The sequence below is a fragment of the Hippoglossus stenolepis genome, chromosome 3 (genome assembly GCF_022539355.2).
Source record: "Hippoglossus stenolepis isolate QCI-W04-F060 chromosome 3, HSTE1.2, whole genome shotgun sequence".
Lineage (NCBI taxonomy): Eukaryota > Metazoa > Chordata > Actinopteri > Pleuronectiformes > Pleuronectidae > Hippoglossus > Hippoglossus stenolepis.
This window is the reverse complement of record NC_061485.1, coordinates 229,591-235,878: the sequence shown is the minus strand read 5'-3', so window position 1 is coordinate 235,878 and position 6,288 is coordinate 229,591.

The window sequence follows — 6,288 nt, the reverse complement described above, 5'->3', positions numbered from 1 at the left end:
TATAATCTGAAAATTCACTTCATTCTAATTATTAGAATTTTCTGACTTATCTTCTAGAAACAGTTTCATTGTTGTTATCTACATCCAGAGAAATGAAATACATCACAATGAAGTGGTGCCATATTTAAAGTACATAAAAACGATCATTTAAGTTAGGTGGAAAAATTAAGACAGTAAGGATTAAATATTTCATTACATGTGCTCAGTGTGAACCTGCTCTCCTCTGTGAGGAGAACGAGGCTCCAGTGGTGGACCTGCTGGTCCTGGTGTTCTCTGGTGAATGGAGCTGTGAGCTCAGGTCCCACTAGAGGACGTCGGCCCTCATGCATCCTCATGGAGTCTGTTTCTCACAGTTTGGATGACAACACAGGAGCAGGATGGAGGCATGTTATGTTTTTTTCAGTTGTTTTATTACATTCGAAGAATCCTTCACTATTTACTGTTTTGCCCCCAACCCCCCCCTTTTTGACATTGAAATAAGAATATTTGTTTCAGCTTAGTTGCTCAGTCAAACTTTTCTCCAGAAGCAGCTGAGGTTCTTCAGGCTGTGACGGAGGTGTTTGTTGTCAGGTCCCCGTCTCCAGTGAGAATCTGGTGTCGTTGTTCTTTTTCCAGAATCCTCAGTGAACAGGCAGCGTTTCCGGATGTGATGTGATGAGCTGCAGCGTCCTGTCCTGTTTCATCTCCTTCTCTTTGGGCTCAGGAGACACTGTGGCCTGACTCCTGCTCATGTCTTTATTCTTCATCTCTGATTTTTCAGGCTATAGTTCGATTTGCCTAAAGCTCCTTTAGTCTTTCCCACCATCACACTCTTTCTACTTCAGTTCTTCCTGTCACTCTGCTGTAATCGGACTTGTCCTCCTCTGTCTCCTCCTGTCACAGATTCTGTGAATGACCTGAAAATAAAGACATTTCCACTTTTTCTTCAGAGACGTCAGTTTCACACCAGTTAACTGCCCCCGCATGTGTTTACAGGTTTTAAGGCTGATTACAACCGTTCTCAGGCTGATGGTTCTTGGACTCTCAGGAATCATAAAGGAGAAAAGAAATTTTAGCATTTTGAGTAGTTTTTTATTCTCTGACTGAAAACTTTAAATTTTGTTCTCATTTAAGAACAACGTCCTTCTGTCCTTTGATGCCAGTGTATGTTACTGTTGTTTGATCTGTAAAACTTTGGCTTTTATTACACACAGCTGCAGGGCCAGATTAAGCCTCCAGGGGGCCCTCACACAGAAATGACCCCCTCATGACCCCCCAGGTATTAGTCAGTGATTTGTTGATTAGTTTTTTGTTATATGCATCATGTAAGAATTGAGTCAATATTTAAATGAACTCTCCCTTGACTGCTTATCAAATAAAATAAACACAGCTGTTGTTGCACAAAGACTGAGACTCTACATGTTGACATCAGAAGAGTACGAGCTTTACGTACGGTCAACGGTTGTGTTTCTATTTTCAAATCGCAGCTATTTTTAGAAAAAAAAGTCTTTGTTGTGGTTTGAATTCTAAATTTTAAGTGGTACTTTTCTTTAGTAAAATACATCTTAATATTATCTCTGGATTTATCTAAACCTTCATGTCTCTTCTCTTGACTCCTCATTAATGGAGCGACGCCTGCGAGCTAGTTCAGGCAGCCAACTGGAGCTGCGCTGATCCAATCATGTGACAAACATCATGTGACATACCTCACTCTCCACAATCATCTAGAATACACTCCCAGCTTACTAGGTGGTTTATTTAAGCAGAGAAAATGTCCCATCATCGCTGCTGCCAGTTGCTTTAGCGTCTCAGCTGATGACCACATGATCGTTGTGCCTCCGCCGGTCGCTTGTCTCTCAATCCGATTGAGTCCGGGTCCTCCGGGGAAGAAGTCTGCTTTACTCTCGAAACTCGGGCTCAGTCCCTGGAGATTCACTGAGCGTGAATCGGATGACCAGCATCTGCACCATTGCTCCCGCAAACCTCTCGGCTGTGTGGCCCATGCACCTGGAAGAGCCGTGCGCCTGCAACATTCATCAGGCCTGAACCACGAGGAAGTTTCAACTACTTCTTGACTCAAGAAAAACTCTACCATGCCGATCAAACCCCGGTAACAGCGTCACTGACAGCGCTCCTCCTACAGCTGAAGCTCCACCTACTTCTCCACCTGCAGACATTGTCCCTTAAAGGCAGAAGAAACACATCCTGTCCGTCTGCTGAATGAAATCTGCTCTTAACGTTATGAATTAAACAATTCTCTCCACACAAAATGACGCCATCTCCCCTGCACGTGATGTAAACAACATTGTCTACATCACGGATCATGCGTCAGTGCTTCCTGGTGACGTCACTCCCACAGGATTATGGGAGCTGTAGTCGCAGCTCAAGCCTCCTGTGGCAACAATTCCTGATTCCTATAGGAATCAAATTCTAGCAGGTAATCTGTTTAGTTATTATGGAAACATTCAAATATATGAATATAATATCTATATGTATACATATCGATAATTTTCTCCTCACAGAAGTAAGGAAATTCTGGGAAGGAGTTAGGGTTAGGGTTAGGGTAACCCTAACTCCTTCCCAGAATAACCCTAACCCTAACCCCTCAAGGCGGCTGGTGCCAGGCCCACACATAGCAGTCTCACTCTGTAGTATGTTCTCCTGCAGGTCCATGCACCTACGGAGAATGGCCACACATAGAAGATACTCATCCATAACGTCAGGCATTTGGGTGGTTTTGGGGGGGTTACAAGTATTTGCTCATCACTCCCATCATATCTATGTGATCATATCGGGGGGGGGTGATGAAGTCAGAGCCTAGATGCCAAACACTAACATGTTCTACTGTTGCAATAAATGTTTTTCCTCTAGGGGCATGTCTGAATCTCCATTCAGCTTTCTGTACAACTGGATATACTCTGGTTGCTATGGTTACTGGTGATGATAACTCGTGGACGAGTGTGTGCAGGAGACCTTTGATATATAGAGACATGGCTTTAAATTAACAGCTGCTGGAATCACCTCCAGATATCTAGTGAAAACATTAGATATCTAAATGTTGAATGTCTGGGTCCAGACTTCAGGACAGGTGATAGGTCCAGGTTCAGATTTAACAGACGGGTAAATGACCAGAAGACCAAAGAAAAGATCCAGACTGAGTGTGGTAGGTGATCATCAGACAGAACAAGTGTTACCAGAGTCAAAGAAACAGGGAGCCTGATAATGATGATGTGACACTGCTCAGGTCTGAGAAGCTTATTAGACAATGACGATGTAATCTACTGAGGTTAATTATGTGATAGAGGCCTTGTTGATGTTGTGAACTTTAAAATCAGCTGCTATAACATCTTTCAATGTACTAAGGTCGAAGCTTGATCAAACTCGGGAACATGACCCAAGGGAACAAACAGAACTGCTGGTAATTGACTTCAGGTTGTGAAAAGAAAAAGACTTGAATCAGTAAAATAATCTGCTACTAGAGATTAGTTTGTCTAATGTTGATGATTCATCTTTAATCTACAACTCATCTTCTGTTTACTTTTGATCTAAAATTGTTGGAGGGGGAAACAGTGAGCGTTTGCTTCAGTTCAGTAGTTTTTGAATAATACTGCAAACAAACAAACTAACTATCTATCGATCTCACTTATAAGAAAAGAAGCTCCTCATTAGGGGGAACTAAGAATGATCGTGGCTCTGTCTTGTGTCTTCAGGAGCCCAGAGGAGACAAACCAGCCACTGACTCCACAGTGAGTATTTCACAGTTTTATTCACTTTTACAAGGGCCCCTATATGTTTACTTCATATTGTAGTTTTGTATGTTAAGCCTGGAGCCTTTGGGCGACCTCTGAGTCTGGGTCCCAAAATGAAAACCTGGACTTTTCTCTTACTATTACCCAGGGAAGGTTTTTATCGTCTGTCGTCGATGGAGCCGAAGAGAAACAATCGTGTCAGCTGCTGATCATTCGCTCGCAGTCATTTTCCGCCTCAGTCCTGAAGTATCACGCTGATTAATCACAGACCTGCAGGGTCGCTCAGTATTGCTTCTGTAACTCCTGCACAGTCGCTATGATGCTGTGTCCACAGGCCTCTTTAGTTTACTTGGCCCAACAATAGCTGTAGCTCAGCTCAGTGCTGTGTTTTTGGCCCCAGGCTCTGCAGTCCATCTTTCAAAGTTTCATTATACAGCAGCTCATGGCTCCTGAGAAGACTCAGTGCGACTGACATCTCCTCACGCTCCCCTCTTTACTTTATTTCATTCTGTTTTCTACCATAAAATGAGCAGGGAGTTGTCAGCGAGTCCTCTGAGGCTCGAGTTTAAACCAATACACCATAAATCTGAGCTTCTACATTCAACATATGTCCACTCACAGAACAATTTATTAGGAAAACTGATACTGACACAGGTCAAAACCTTAGGTCTTCTTCATGATGTGGTTTCCGGTCAGTCTGGTCATGACCTCCGATCCGCCTCCTTAAACAGACAAACAGTGTCTTAGCAGGAGACTGGAAAATATTAGAAGGGACACCAAGACAAAGAAAGTGCCATGATCAATAATATTTTATTTTTCTAAACCAAAAAACAATTCTAATCTTAAGTAAGTCAAGAAACAAACTTGGTTGTCACTCACTCACTCACTCACTCACTCTCTCACACTCACACACACACACACACACACACACACACACACACACACACACACACACACACACACGTATACTCATGTATACTCACATATACATGTATATAGTAAGTACACTTAGTTACTTTGTGTGTTTATACTTTTATTATTTTCATAATAAATGTTTTTCTTTAACAAATGTTGTTTTCATTAATGTTGCATAAGGGTGGATTTTACCAACCTCTACACTGTCAACTCCATATCCTTCAACTGTGCTAACTACCTATGTGGTAATTTTGGTTATAGTTATTAATTTAATTATTATCAGTTCCAAATTTGTAGTTGGTACTTTCATGAGACTTTTCTCTTTTCCCTTCCTTTGAAGGGTGGTGCCCCGAGGTAGTTTTAATGTCAATTAAAGTTCTTATTTAATATTCATATTTTGTATATTCATATTTTTTATATTCATATTAAATATTTTTCAGATAGCCACATTTATTGAATGCCCAAAGGCACACCATTTAATGGTGCCACGCTTAAGGTATAATAATCACAACACCTCTATCAGGCACCAAGCAAATGGAGAAGTGTCCCTGGTCGGCAGGGATACCGCTGACCTGAGATCAGACCGCCGTGGACTCACATTGTTGCACAACATCTCTCCACAACCAGTCCTAGAACACAACCTTGACAAATGAAGTAGCACAGTAGCCCTTCTACCTGTTACTCTACAGGTGAGGCAGCTCGATGCAGAAAACACAGACACGCTACGAGCAAAATGCTAACGATAAGAATAACAACAGCACAGAGTGACAGCAGCAAATATGAAAAAGCTGCTGCTCCCACCTCTTATCAAGACGTTTGTGTATAACTCACAACTCTTATTCTTCTTCAACAACCGCTGCTGCTTTTTACCACTAAGCTCACGTTGACACCTGAGTTACTCAGGTTCCCTCCTGTAGACTCCTCCCTCTTCTCGTTCCACCCACGTGATTCTCACCACTTCTCGCTGATAGGAACAAGGTAACTCTGACACAACAGCCCCCCTAGTGTTCATAGGGTGTAAATTACAGCCCACTCATAACAGAACCAGGCCCATTGATTGAATGTCTCTATCACACGAGTGTTGAAATCAGAAACTTGTACAGTGACGTACTGACAAAGTAAAAACTGGTTCATTAATCCTTCATAAATTGACACAACTCCAAACTAGCACCAGGTTCCGCTCGGTGTAAAGATGGCAGCGTTCATATCCAATATATTTGAGCTTAATTTCTAGACAGGAAGTGTCATCAATCTTTATCTATAGTGAATGCAACATAAACACAAACTGCTTCTAACTCTAAATAAATATATGATGTAGTTGAATGTATTTGAACTGTGTAACATCAGGGACTGAGATACAGCTGAATGAACATGTGTGTATATAAACACATAAACACACAACAGCAGGATGCACAGGGTGTAAGGGATTTTCATTTGGGCAGAAGAATGTATTTTGTGTGCGTGTGATTAATAGTCCACATCTACACACTGATACACACATGAGGCATGAGGGAACAACACAACTCCACATTTACCGTTGCACATAGACACACATCCAAAGCATGCAGATGGGGAAGACTGGGATCGAACTGCCGACCTTCTGGTTGGAAAACGACCACTCTACCCCTCAGCCCGAGGCACCCAG